The sequence below is a fragment of the Podarcis vaucheri genome, assembly GCF_965113315.1.
Source record: "Podarcis vaucheri genome assembly, chromosome: 7".
NCBI classification, from domain to species: Eukaryota; Metazoa; Chordata; class Lepidosauria; order Squamata; family Lacertidae; genus Podarcis; species Podarcis vaucheri.
Genome location: NC_138765.1, coordinates 38,826,248 through 38,840,055, shown reverse-complemented (window position 1 = coordinate 38,840,055; position 13,808 = coordinate 38,826,248). Strand labels below are relative to the sequence as shown.

Genomic DNA, 13,808 nt, shown 5'->3' with positions numbered 1-13,808 from the left:
ATGACCAATGACATTCCTGCAAAGAACCTCAGTGATCAAGCTGGGATATAAGGGTTCAGATGGTCCTTGAGGAAGGTACCCTGGGACTAAGTTGTTCAGGGCTTTGGAAAGCAATGCAAGGACCATAAACCTGTCTCGGTAGTAGATGGACAGCCAGTGAAGCAGCTCTTTTAACAATGGTGTCACGTGTTGTCAGCCAGATGCCCCCTCAGCAGTCTGGCCCCAGTTGGAGCTTCCAAACCAGACCCAAGGGCTGTCCCCAAGGGTTAGTGGCAGGTGGAACCTAAGCACTAAATTAGCACTAAAGACAAAAGCAATTTGCTCCATGAGGCCCCAAACCAGGAAACGACAGCATCATCTGAAATCACCATGAAAAACCAGGAGAATATGGGTTGAACCACCATCCGATTGCACCCAATATCTCAACAGGGAAACAAACGTGCAAGATTATTGCTAGCATATTTCCCTGAAGTTGTGCTTTGTAGCCTGACGTTTGGTGCCATCTAATGGATAGCATTTGTACATGTCTCTGCCAAGTTCCCTCCTAGGCTTGGTAGTCATAACCACAGTCATCCAACTGATCATCACTTCCTTTCATTCCCTTGGAAGAGATGCCCCCCTCCCCTTACCTTGTCAAATTACAGATCCAGCCATACAATTTATAGAAGGGACGCAACTCAAAGAAGTTTAGTGGCATTTACAGTTTGGATTTGGGTGGAATGAAGGGAAGCTTAGGAAACTCTCAGGTTCACTGCAAGTTGGAGTGAGGGAGAAGAGAGAGGAAAACGATGCTCAAACAGCAGAGAGAACATTGCATGGCTGGAAAAGGTTCAAAACCCCAAAATTATCAAAGGGCTGGGGCACACCCCTTCCCCATGAAGAAGGGTTACCACATTTGGGGCTTTTTAGTTTAAAAAATGAGTGAGGAGGACATCTTAGAGATCTATACAATTATGTATGGTGAGGAGAAAAAGGACCGAGAGAAGTTTCTCTCCCTCTCCTATAGCATTAGAACTCAGGGCCATCCAGTGAAGCTGAATGTTGAGAGATTTAGAAGAGAAAAAAGGAAAGGACTTCTTCATACACCTCATGGTTAAACTATGGAAATCACTTCCACAGGAGGCAGTGATTGCCACCAACTTGGATGGAGTTTAAAAGGGATTAAATAAATTCATGGAGAGGAGGGCTATCAATGGCCGCTAGCCACAATACCTATGTTCTGTCTCCCTTATTGGGGACAACATGCCTCTGAATTCCAGTTTCTAAAGAATTCTATTGGGAAAAGTGCTTTTGTCTTGCATGTGGATTTCCCAAGATGCGTGAGGTTGGTTACTGTGAGAACAGGATGCTGGACTAGACAAGCCTCTGATCTGAACCAACAGGGCTTTTTGCCTGTGCCTGTGAAGTAAGTAAGCCATGCATTAGCTATGGGACGTGGGTGGCGCTGTGGGTTAAACCACAGAGCCTAGGACTTGCCGATCAGAAGGTCGGTGGCTCGAATCGCCGCGACGGGGTGAGCTCCCGTTGCTCAGTCCCTGCTCCTGCCAACCTAGCAGTTCGAAAGCACGTCAAAGTGCAAGTAGATAAATAGGTACTGCTCTGGCGGGAAGGTAAATGGCGTTTCCGTGCACTGCTCTGGTTCGCCAGAAGTGGCTTAGTCATGCTGGCCACATGACCCAGAAGCTGTACGCCGGCTCCCTCGGCCAATAAAGCCAGATGAGCGCCGCAACCCCAGTCGGCCATGACTGGACCTAATGGTCAGGGATCCCTTTACCTTTACCTTTAGGAACACTGTGTTAGTGAATAAGTTAGAAGCTGTCAGTTTTTCAGCATACTCTTTAAGTATATACCCTCTTTCCTACACCCTCCACCTTCCACCACACACCTTCATGCCCCCCCCAGCCCTGCTCTGGCGGGAAGGTAAATGGCATTTCCATGCACTGCTCTGGTTCGCCAGAAGCAGCTTAGTCATGCTGGCCACATGACCCGGAAGCTGTATGCTGGCTCCAACCAATAAAGTGAGATGAGCGCCGCAACCCCAGAGTCGTTCAAGACCGGACCTAATGCTCTGTGCTTAAAAAAAGGAAGAAGACCAGAACTGGGCAAGCTCGAAGGGATGACACCAAGGATCGTGAATGCCATTTACTGAAGCCCACCCAGAGAATTTTTTGTTAATGGGCAGCCTACAAATGCTGTTAGTGACTAAATGAATGAATGAATGAATGAATCGAATAAATTGAAAAAAAATCTTTATTATTTTAAGCTTATATTCCATCTTTCTTCTTTCAAACTTCCATAAACATAGGAAAGTTTAAGCTAATGTCAGTCAGCAGGAAGAATTGCAGCCTAACAGAACAAAAGGTCTTCTTGACTGAGGCTGTTGCCAGGCTTCCTTCAGGAGGGACTTTGCCAAGCATGGAAAAGGTCCTGCTCCACGAAGGCTTCAGCTTAATTTCTGTAGCAGCAGCAGCAACAGAAGGAGGAGGGGGAAGACCTCCTTTGAGAGCTGCTTTGGACCCTGCAGATACTTGCAGGGAAGAAATGGGGGGAGGGAGGAAGCCAGGAAGGGCCAAGGAAGCAAGGAGGCATCAATAGCCCAGCGATGGCAGCGGCATTGAATATATATGACGGTCGTAAATACAGCTTGGTTGCCAGTTGCTATTGATGGTTTCATACATAATCTGGTGTTAGCTAATTTTATGAATGAATTCAGAAAGGCCACAGTGCAAATGGTGGAGAAGGGACCCTCAAAGACTCTGCCCTTATTCTGCTCCTTCCATGACCATGTCTGTGTCCGCAGTTCAGTTTTAAAGCAGTGTTGACCATGGTCTAACGATTGTGGTTTCCAGCCCAAGCAATTCTGGGAAATGTCACTGAATAAAGAGTGAGGCATTTCTTAGTAGACCACAAACTACAATTCCCAGATTTTTGGGAGGAGATTGGGAAACATATAGCATTAACTAGCCTATATACGTAATCTGATGGGCCCTTCTATATTTGAAGGGTTGTCGGAGGAGATACATCTCCTTAAACCTATTCCAGTTAAAGATTATTATTATTATTTATCACATTTATATACTACCCTTCCTCAGAAGACTCTAAAAGAACCTTTAAAAAAGAAAGGAGCAGAGGCCTTGTAGTTGCCCATCCCCATTTACCACCTAGGTCACAGCCTGCCCCACAATGGTGAGATGCATTGTATTTCCAGTTAAACTATAACAGTTATATCTTAATTTACATGTATACATATTCATTATGCAAATTGATATCCTCTTCTTTGATGTTGCATTTCTGACAGTGCATAAGTGGCCACAGCTACACTGTTTTCAGTGCTGTTTAAATGCTTATAGATGTTTGCTTGTGAATGGCAAAAAAGCAGAAGGAAGCAGAGAAGCTGGAAATGAGGACAGTGGCTCTTTGTCTTCCTTCCTGTTCAGCAGAGGTTCTTCCTTTGGTTCTCCAAAATTATGGTTTAATTTCTCTCAGCTGTGACATTAATTTTTTCACCCATGACATCCTGGGATTAGCACAGACACGCCTACCGATCTTTGTAACAAACCTGTAGAGAAAAGGCAAAATAACTTGGTTTAGAAACGATCTCTTGGCGTATGCCTCCTGTAATCATATTTCCCTTCCTCTTGTGTAGAAGATCTACTAGCTGTTGGAAGTGCAGGAATCCACAGGGCCAGCCCTAGATGTGATTTCACTTCCTGAAGTGCGCAAAATCTCACCTGTTCCCCACTGACTGGCCGCTGTTTAATCCTTTTTTTTTTTTTGGTCATTTTTATATAATAACAAAATGACATATATAAACAACAGAACAAAGCAACATCAATTTACATAACAGAACAAACTGCGTTTTTTCATTACAGTTGAATCCTATTTGAACACAAATGGGATAGTATGTTCCACGACACCTGAAGCAGCAGGCCAGATCAGTGACAGGGCAGGGCAGGTGGAAACACATTGGGATGGCTGGGGGACACAATTAAAGCAGGCCAGCGTGATACTAACGGCAGCAGCACCTAAAAGAGCAGTACTGAAAAAGAAACTGAAGCAAAGAATTTAAAAGCCTGGGAAATCTTTTTAAAAGAAACACCCCTAAAGGTATTTGCCAAGCATTGAAATGACACAAAAATAGGCACTTTCCTGGGGGAAGCCACCAACCCCACCACTGAGAAGGCTCTTTCTCCACAGCCAGAGATTTTCACACATTGTCACATCCTCCATGCAGGCATTCAAGAAGCATGGTCCCTGTTCAATGGCAGGTTCATTCCAGACACAAAGAAGATGCAAAGTGGGGCTGGAGAGGGCCTTGGTCTAGGAAATGTCCTGAGGGCTGGAGAAAGAGGCCTGGAGGGTTGCACTTGAACCTTGGGTTAAGGTTCCTCATCCCCTTGCAATAGTTGACAGAGGGGCACATATGGAGGCAGGTGGCCCCACTTTTATCCATTGTGGGGACAGCAATGCTTATCCTCCTTTTCTCTGTGTTTTGGCTGTTCTTCCTCTCCAACTCTTACTTTCTCCCCTGCCCCCAAACCCTTGTTCATCTCTGTCTGTCTGTCTCTGAAATTGACAGATCTGTCCATCTCTTCATTGGGGCCAACTCTTCCCATCAAGTCCTAGAAAAGCAGCTCAGAGGAACCTCTGGAACTCTCTCTCAGAGGCTGCTTTTTACTTGTTATTTTCCCCCAAACCTCCACTTGCCTCGTCTCATCACAAATGGTTCAACAAATGCTCCAACTGCAGCTCAACACAAATTTGAGAAACTTCATGAAATGCCATTTAATGGAACGAGAAATGATTTTTCTGACACCCTCACCCCAGTCAAGGCCACCTAGGTGTCCTTATTTGAATGTTAGGAGAACACATAATTGGGGAGTGGCGTTCTGTACTCACACAACAGCATCCAAGCGGCAATCACTGGGAGTCCTGTAGTAATTCTGCACTCTGTTGCGGGGAATTTGTCCTCCCATCCTATATCCCTCACAACAGTCTGACGGAATCCGAGGACGCAGTGCTGAAGGTGGTGGGGGAAGAGGAGAGAAGAGAGGAACATTATTTTGACCATTATTATGACACAACACTCATATTTACTGTCATTGAGGCATGTAGCCTGATCTCACGCATGTCTACTCAGCAATGCTCCTTTGCATATTCAGAGGTGCTTTCCTTCTACGGACAGAGGATAGCAGTCTGGTAGCAGAGTCACTTTGATACCCTGCTGGAATGTTAGCCAGGAAGTGCAAGATGAAACAGGCGTGCTGTGAGCTACCAAAGCAAACCTCCCAAAGGCATTTTCTATACACACAGCACGTTGGAGAGGAAGCAGTTAGGAGGAACGCTGATTCAGTTACACTTGGGGTTGCCAGCTTTGCAATCCCTGTCACTGCTAAAATTTAACAGATGCTTCATGGACACTTGACGGCAGGTGACCATGTTCACCTCCATGCTGTGAAAAGCTCCATCTTCCCATTGAGCTGCTGTTAGAGATGCACTGATCTCTCCTGCCTCTAATCAGTTGACAAAACCCACTTGCGTGTTTGACCCTAGCTGGGGCATGGTCTACTCTCTCGCTTACTGCAGCTCTATGAGACAGAGGTCCCTTCCCCTTCTTTAGCACTCATGCACACCAATGTATGAGCACTAAGCCACCATTCAACACCTGCTTGCCAAGAATCTGATAGCTGAGATTCTTTAACTGGAGATGCCAGGACCTCAGCCGGTGATCTGCAGGGTTTTCCCAGTGCAAGAGACTCTGAGGCTTTATAGTTCTTAAATATTATAGCAAGCACACACATATATACAGTATAACAAGAGGAAAGTGCCACTTGCTCACCTTCTGTGTATTGATAAGAGAGAGTCAGGATGAGGGCGATCAGGAATGCGGTCTTCAGACTGCCCATGGTTGGCTTCTTCTCAAGGTCTGGAGCTTTCTTCTGTCCTGCTGCCTTTGTAGAAGCTGGAGAGTGTGTCCTTGGGGACGAAGCTGTGTGAATATATACGCTTCCATCCCCAGTGTGGATTTCCCTAGGATTCTACCCATGTATTTCCACCCACATTTCTTTCCAGAGAAACTCACAAAATGTCAAGCGTAATTCCACGAGAGGTGGGTCTCACTTCTCCTTTCGAGAGAAAAGGCGCCCACAGCTCAAATCCAAGCATTTGCGACGCGCGACTAAAGCTTCAGTTTGCAGAAGTGAAACCAGACCGGCACATCTTTACTTCAGAAGAGGGGGATCTGGAATTTTGTTTGCTACTCAGTGCGGTGGACCAGGTCAGAAAAGGCAGGCTGGGGGAACTGCAGGGGAAAGGCCATAGCTCAGCCACAGAGCATCTGCTTTTCACACAGAGACTCCCATGTTCAACCCCTGCTATCTGAAATCCTGGAGAGCCACTGCCAGTCCATGCAGGCAGTACTGAGCTGGATAGACTAATGGTCTAACTCTGTACAGGGCAGCTTCCTATGATTCCCGTTGCTAAACAAGAGGCTGGCGTCATATGTAGCAGGCTAAGCAGATATACCATACCTTTTAATAACATTTCAAAGATGAAAATAGGGACATGCTTCATAATGCCCCTCTATTCATAACAACCATCGCTGCCGGAACTCCCGGATTATTATGAATTGCTAGATAAGGCTGAATAATCTACACTATCCTACACTGCAGTAGCACTGCATACATTTAAAATCAATGGGGGAGTCCCCCCCCCCTTTCTGGTTAAAGAACAAAACAACAGTATAGTAATTCTGGTTGTCCAGAATCACCTTTCACCTGATTGATGGATTTGCTCATGTTTACATATTTCAGTCATAATAGAGGTTTTTGGAGTGCATTTTAAGGAATCTAAGAGCTACTATATGCTTTTCTTTTTGAAGTTGGGTGCAAAATGCACCATGACTTAACTGGCGAAAGACAGTAGACAAGGCGAAAGACAGTAGACAAGGCTGGATCAGACCAAAGCCCTGTCTAGCCCAGAATCCAGTTTTCAGAGTGGCCAACCAGATGCCTATTGGACGCTCACAAGCAAGACATGAACACACAAATGATGCAGTGAAATATTTGTGAATGGGGCACAATATTTGTGAATGGGGCACAAATATTTAACTGACTGAATTTTGCAGCAGTAATGATGGAAGCAGCAAACAGCCCCTACTTGGATGCTTATTTCAAGAGAAGTCTGTTTATTCACTGAAACATCAGCACATGTGAGAAAGTCTTTAAAAACCGAGCTGTCATGTGCAACCATTGGGGGTCCAAACTGTGTCTTACTGTTTGTCAGGAAGCAGACCATCCTCACGGCTTATTTAAGAGTCAGCTAGGAACACTGTGTTAGTGAATAAGTTAGAAGCTGTCAGGTTTTTGAGCCGCTGGGGCTCCTTTTGCTTTTTCAGTATACTCTTTAAGTATATGCCCTCTTTCCTACACCCTCCACCTTCCTCCACACACCTTCATGCCCCCCCCCCCGGCCCTTCTTTACTAGTTTCCTGACCAGCTCCAGGGACCAGATAAAAGCCTGACCGGAGGATGGGGCACAAATGACAAGGCTGGATAGGAGGCTGTCTTGTACAGAGTCAGACCACTGGTCCCTGTAGCTCAGTATTGCCTATACTGAACAGCAGGGGCTTTCCAGGATTTTATAGCAGGGCCATTCCCAACTGGAGTTGTCGGGGATTGAACCAGGGACCTTTTGCATGTAAAGCAGATATGGTATCCACTTGGCTAGAGCCCATTTGCAGGGAAGAAGGAGAATAAAGAGCTAAACACTCCTTCCCACCTGCCCATCTTCTTGCACAATGAGAATACTCCCCCCCCCATTCAATGTTACTGTGGAAAACATGAGTTCAGAAATGTTCATTTGCTCCTGCCACCACAGGGGTCAAAATGATGCTTTCACATGCAGACAGTCCCAGGCATCTCCATACCCAGTTTAAAAACCAAATAGCCAAAAACCAGATCTCTTCCCTCAGTCCTTGGTGAGCTGATGCCATCAGGACTAGTCCTCCTGAACAGGGATAGAAGGATCCATCCATTTTGGTTCTCTCAGTTTCTCATTTTTCCAGCTTTAAGTTCAGCTCTGCACACTTTTGCAGCAATTTGTAGGTGTGTTTAAAAACTCCCGAAAATTCTTCAGCGTCTTAGTACAAATTTACCTAACAGATTTTCGCATGCAGTTTTGACTGATGTACAAATGTGTGCAAGTAATGTCTCCTAATATAATGCATTTCTGAGTGTTTTTTTCACTTATATATTCATTTTTATGCACGCTTTCACCATGGCTATGCATTTTTGTAAACACTGCTTGGCTGGAGAATTGCTTTGTAAAATTCAGGTAGGGATGGATTTCAAAAGATGTCGGTGTTTTGGTTCTCATTGTTTTGGAAAGTATGAATGTAATCTTTAAATGTAAACTGAATCTCTACTGCTGAATCCCCTACTGAATCTCTACTACTGAGCAAGTAGAGGGCAATCCTTGTGCGCTCCAGAGAACCTGGAGATGTAGTTCCCAGCGGGAAACAGCAGGGGGAGATGGAGGCCTTTGAGGAGAAGTAGAGAGAGTCAAATCTCACTTTTTCAGGTGCGAATGTCTAGCCTATTTTGGAGGAGGAGAAGCAACTCCTGCCTGCCTGTTGCCACAGACAGAAGGATGCACTTGTGCAGCAGAGGCCAAGGCAGGGCCCTCCAGAGGTTATGGACTATGATTCTCGACATAGGAAGCTGCTTATGTAAAAACACCAACCCTGCAAACAAATTTTAATTGACACAGTCAACCTAAATATAACTAAACCCAATGTGTTTTGTTCATGAGTCTCCTTCAGTGAGCTATTATAAGCAATCTAAACAATGTGTAACATATACAAAGAATGCACCAGTTCAATATTCTCCATACTTGGTTCATATTCATGATACAAAGTTGTTTTACATAAGTATTGCACCCTCCCTGTGGAAAACCCTCCTTTCAGATGTCAAGGAGATAAAGAACTACATAACTTTCAGAAGACATCTGAAGGCAGCCCTGTATCGGGAAGTTTTTAATGTCTGATATTTTGCTGTGTTTTATATATGCTGTAAGCCACCCAGAGTGGCTGGGGAAATCCATCCAGAGGGGCAAGGTATAAAAAATAAAATTATTATTGTTCTTTTTTATTGCATGGTACAGTATTCTATTTTGTCAAATTCTGATGTTCAGATCCCAACATGTTTGCAGGAGTTTTTGTGTCTGTTGGACTGGGGCATATTTCCTCCGTTATACTGAGTCCAGCTGCTGGTCCATCTAGCTCAATATTATACGGTGACACCCCAAAATTTCAGACGGTACATTCCTAGCCCTGTCTGGAGATGCCAGGGACTGAACCTGGGACTTTCCTCTCTCTTCAATCCAGACAAAAAAACACTGAATCCAAAAATGACCCACAACTAGAATTAAAGCTCTGGGGCTGGCAGGATTCTGGAGGACATGTGGGAAAATGGTGGCTGCTGCTGCTGTGCTATCCCACACACCAGCTGTTAGGCGGGGAGGCTGGGCAGTCTAAACAAAACCCCACTGCATCTCCAGTCTCTTCAGAGCTTCCTCAGTCCTCACTGACATCCTCTTTGGGCTCTAGGGAGGGTCTCCTCGCAAGCCACGAGGACTCTCCAGCTCTCTCCCATCATTTCCAGGTTTGAATTGGATTATTTAATTACTTTCTGGCACCGTGCATACATGTGGCCGCATGCAAGTCAATTGCACATAAGTGACGGGGATGCCTGTATTCAAATGCATCCTGCCTCCAGTCGTTGGAGGGAGAAATTAGCCATCATGGCTGGTAGCCACTAAGAGCCTTATCTCCATGGCAGAGATCAGCTGAGGGTTCTCTGCTATCCCAAAACTCTTTTCAGGGAAGAAATATTCTCCTCCTCCCCTTCCCACCCTTACAATCCTCATCCTCTGCAAATAATTGGGACAGGATGGCGTCAGGGTGCGGAGGCTGCCCGTGCCCGGCCAGGCGTCGGTGGCGGCGTCAGCGCTGCTGCAGCGGCTGCTCCTCCTGCGAGCAGTGAGTGGAGCGCAGCGGCGGGGGGGGGCACGCGCGCCAAGGCGCAAAGCTGGCGGTGGCGGCGGGAGCCCGGCGGAGGAAGGAACTTGTCCCTTCCCTCTGGACTCGCGCCCCCCGCAGATGTTGCGCCCGGTGCGGCTGGCACCCCTGGCACCCCCCACGCTACGCCACCGACAGGCATTGAGATAGAGATGTATCCATTATGGGCAAATGTCTATAGATTCAGATGCTGTGTTGAAAATATTCTGGCTTTGGATCAATGTTTCTAGGTACAGATGGTACAAAATCATTTTATCATGGACGTTTTTTTCTTTTCTTGGTATGCATGATATACCGTACTTTTTCATGTATAAGACAAGGTTTATTTATTAAGAAATTATGTTTAAAATTGGGGATACAGTGGTACCTCAGGTTACATACGCTTCAGGTTACATACGCTTCAGGTTACAGACTCCGCCAACCCAGAAATAGTGCTTCAGGTTAAGAACTTTGCTTCAGGATGAGAACCGAAATTGTGCTCCAGTGGCGCAGCAGCAGCAGGAGGCCCCATTAGCTAAAGTGGTGCTTCAGGTTAAGAACAGTTTCAGGTTAAGAACGGACCTCTGGAACGAATTAAGTACTTAACCTGAGGTACCACTGTACTGCATAAGGGGACGTGGAATTGGTTACTGCTGCTATGCGAAGATTATCATCAGCTATTTGGCGTGTTATTGGTGGCTGCGGTAAGGGCTGTTGTTGATTGGCTGTCGCTGCGGTACTAGGGTGGACGATTGGCACAGAGACACACAATGGGTGGCTTTTGTGATGCATGTGGGTGAGCCATTTTCGTCAATTCTCCCTAAAAAAAAATCCACCACCCCCCCAAAAAAGCACAAGAAGTCTTGGCAATCCTCCCTCCCAAAAGCTGAACAACTGAGGGCAATCTCCCCCCATTTTCTTAATTTTGCTTCCCCAAAAAATATTGTACACGGAGGCATGTTATACATGGAAAAATATGGTATATTTAAGGACAGTATGGGCTGTGGGTGGAGGAAGTCCAGAATGACACTGGATGACACAATCGGAAGGAAAGGAGGATGGAAAAGGAAGTGAAAATACAGAGAAAATTGTGTGGGGTGAGGAACAGAGAGTTTGGGTGAGCTGGACGAGTCCCAAACAGTTTGTGGTCCTACAGTAGGGGTGTGGGGGAACCTTTTTCAGGCTGAGAGTTCCAGCTGCATTCCGTTCTAGGGTGCAGGGGGGAAAGTGGGCAGAACAACAGGTGTAGGTGGCTCTTATTTGTTACACAATAGGGTACATTCCAGCCAAGCAGAAGTCAGAGGATTCTCCTCCTCCACCCACCCACCCTCTTCATCCTCTGTGACATGATAACAGTTCCAAGCTGGGGAGGGCGGGGAGCTGGGTACACTTGCTCCAGGCCTCAGAGGGCTAAGCTGACTGGGGGCCCCTGCCAGTGGCTGGCTGAAGTTACACTGTCATGCCAAGAACAAGACTTGACCCCCGGGCCTCAGACAAGCTCTGCGTGGGCCTGGTTCCAAGGACACAGGCAAAAGCAATGGAAGAGCAGGGTTGGTGAGGGATATGGTTTGGGGGGAGGAGGTGTGGCCTGGGGAGTGGGAGTGTCCTTTGAGGGAATCTCAAGAGCCAAGCAGAGAAGCTTGGAGGGCCATATTTGCATACCCTGCGAGTGCCCCGGTAAAACCGGGACATCCCGTTTGTTCACGTGAGAGCATGGTGGCAATTTTAGGCTGCGATCTCGTGCCGCAATCTCCCCCCCCCAAAAAAGCGCTTTTTCCAGAGCCACGATCTTGTGTGGTGCCCCAAAATGCACATTTTTGCATGCTGTGCTCTCATGTGACAGCCCCCCCCTCCAGTGCATATTTTGGGTTCCGTGATCTCATATGGGTCACGTGACTTGCATGGGAGCATGGCCGCGATGACAAGCATCATTTTGAGATTCAGTGTGTTGGAGGGTGTGCATTTGCCTCCACCCTAATTAGGGGTGCTCACAACCCTGAAGTCAGACCCCACAGCTTTGCATGAGCAAGGGACATTCTGCAATGTTGCAAAGGTTCCTGGGTAGTCTGTCCATACGATGCTGCCTTATGTGAAGTGACAGCATTGTTCCATCTTGTGCTCCGCTGTATCTCATGGGACTGGAAGAGTTTCTCCATCAGGCCTGTGCTTTGGGCTGGAAGGACGTCTCACTAGGAGGTCCACAAGTGTTGCTCCCACTTTGCCATAAAAGGAGTAGTTAGAAGCAGAATAAATCACTTAAGAGGAAGGGTTTGCAATTGTTTTCGATATAAAGACAGGTGGTGACGCGTTAAACTGAAACATGTCATACTTTCTTTTGGTTTTGCTGATAAGAATCAATGTTACAGAGGAAGTCGCTATCAAGTGGAAGAACTCCAGCATTTGTGCAGTTATAAACAGGGGGCAGACTCTAAGGACAAGGGCTCAATAAAGAAAGTAAAACACAAAATGAATGCTATTCATAATGCATTTTATAATCCCTGCAAATTTCCCCCACTAAATTCCTTCCTGTGGGACTCAGTGCTCCCATCTAATCTACTCAGCTGCTGATGTGGAGTAAACTCCCTCCTGTCCTAATCTTGCCTCCAAGCTTTCTTCTCATCCCAGTCCTTAATTCAGGGCTGGAAAAGGTTTTCCAGCCCGAACTCTACATTCCCCTCTGGACTTCCTTCCAGGAACCACATGGCACTGGTACCTTAGCTTGGTGGCTCCTTTATACTGCAGGTTAGTTTCCACATACCCCTCTTCACCCAGGAAAGCACAAGCCATCATCAAGCAAACAGTCCAGCCAGGCAAAAAGAGGGGTGTGGTAGCGTCAAAAGGGGGTGTGGCCTACAGAGGGGGTGTGGCCTTGGCAGTCTCAAGGGCCAGGTATAGATGCCTGAAGTTCCACATGCCCAAGTCATTTGCTGTCCTTGGAGCTACCTTTGGTAACTAGGAGGCTGGTCTATTAAGCATAAGAAGAGCTTGCTGGATCAGGCCAATGGCCCATCTAGTCCAGCATCCTTTTCTCACAGTGACAAACCTATGAGGAGTCCACAAGCAGGGCCTTAGCTCAAGAGCACTCTCCCCTTCTGAGGTTTGCAGCCACTGGTATTGCTGCCTCTGAACTTGGAGGAAGGGCATAGCCATCATAGCTAGGAGCCGTTTGATAGCCTTATCCTTCATAAAATTGTCAAATCCTCTCTTAAAGCCATCTAAGTTGATGGCCACCACTGCCTCCTATGGGAGTGAGTACACTTTTTCATAAAAGCACCCCATCAACACTGTTTAGAAAACCATGGTTTAGTGTTACGTGCAAACCAGACCAGCAATTCCTTTAACAAGTGTGTACTTTTTCATTCCTGTCTTCTTAATTCATCCAGACCTTTTAACCTCTTAACTCTGAGCCTGTCTTTGCCATCCATTTATATTTCAGAATAGAGATACCTTCCAAGAAACGGCCCATTTCTTTAAGCATGTTAATTACCAAAACCAAGACCTTGTCATGCCAATATTCTCAGAGCAGAGGTTACATTAAATAATATGTTTGAACATTCTTTTTGCAAGTTTATGTCTATAGTCAATGAACAAGAACAAGAACAACAGCAACAACAATTTTATTATTTATACCCCGCACATCTGGCTAGGTTTCCCCAGCCACTCTGGGTGGCTTATTGCAAATAGAAAATTGTAAAAAAAAAATGACACTAATTTTTTTCCGATACAGGGCTGCCTTCAGATGTCTTCTAAA

At 46.2% G+C, this 13,808-nt stretch overlaps 1 long non-coding RNA gene across 1 annotated transcript; it reads right to left on the bottom strand.

Moving 5' to 3' along the window:
• Positions 1–2,232: 2,232 nt before the first annotated feature.
• LOC309538087 lies at positions 2,233–6,147 on the bottom strand. The gene is made up of 3 exons (XR_014222103.1): positions 5,840–6,147; positions 4,900–5,020; positions 2,233–3,559 (listed from the first exon to the last, which is right to left on the bottom strand). It is a non-coding gene; the product is annotated as an uncharacterized lncRNA (long non-coding RNA).
• Positions 6,148–13,808: the final 7,661 nt, after the last annotated feature.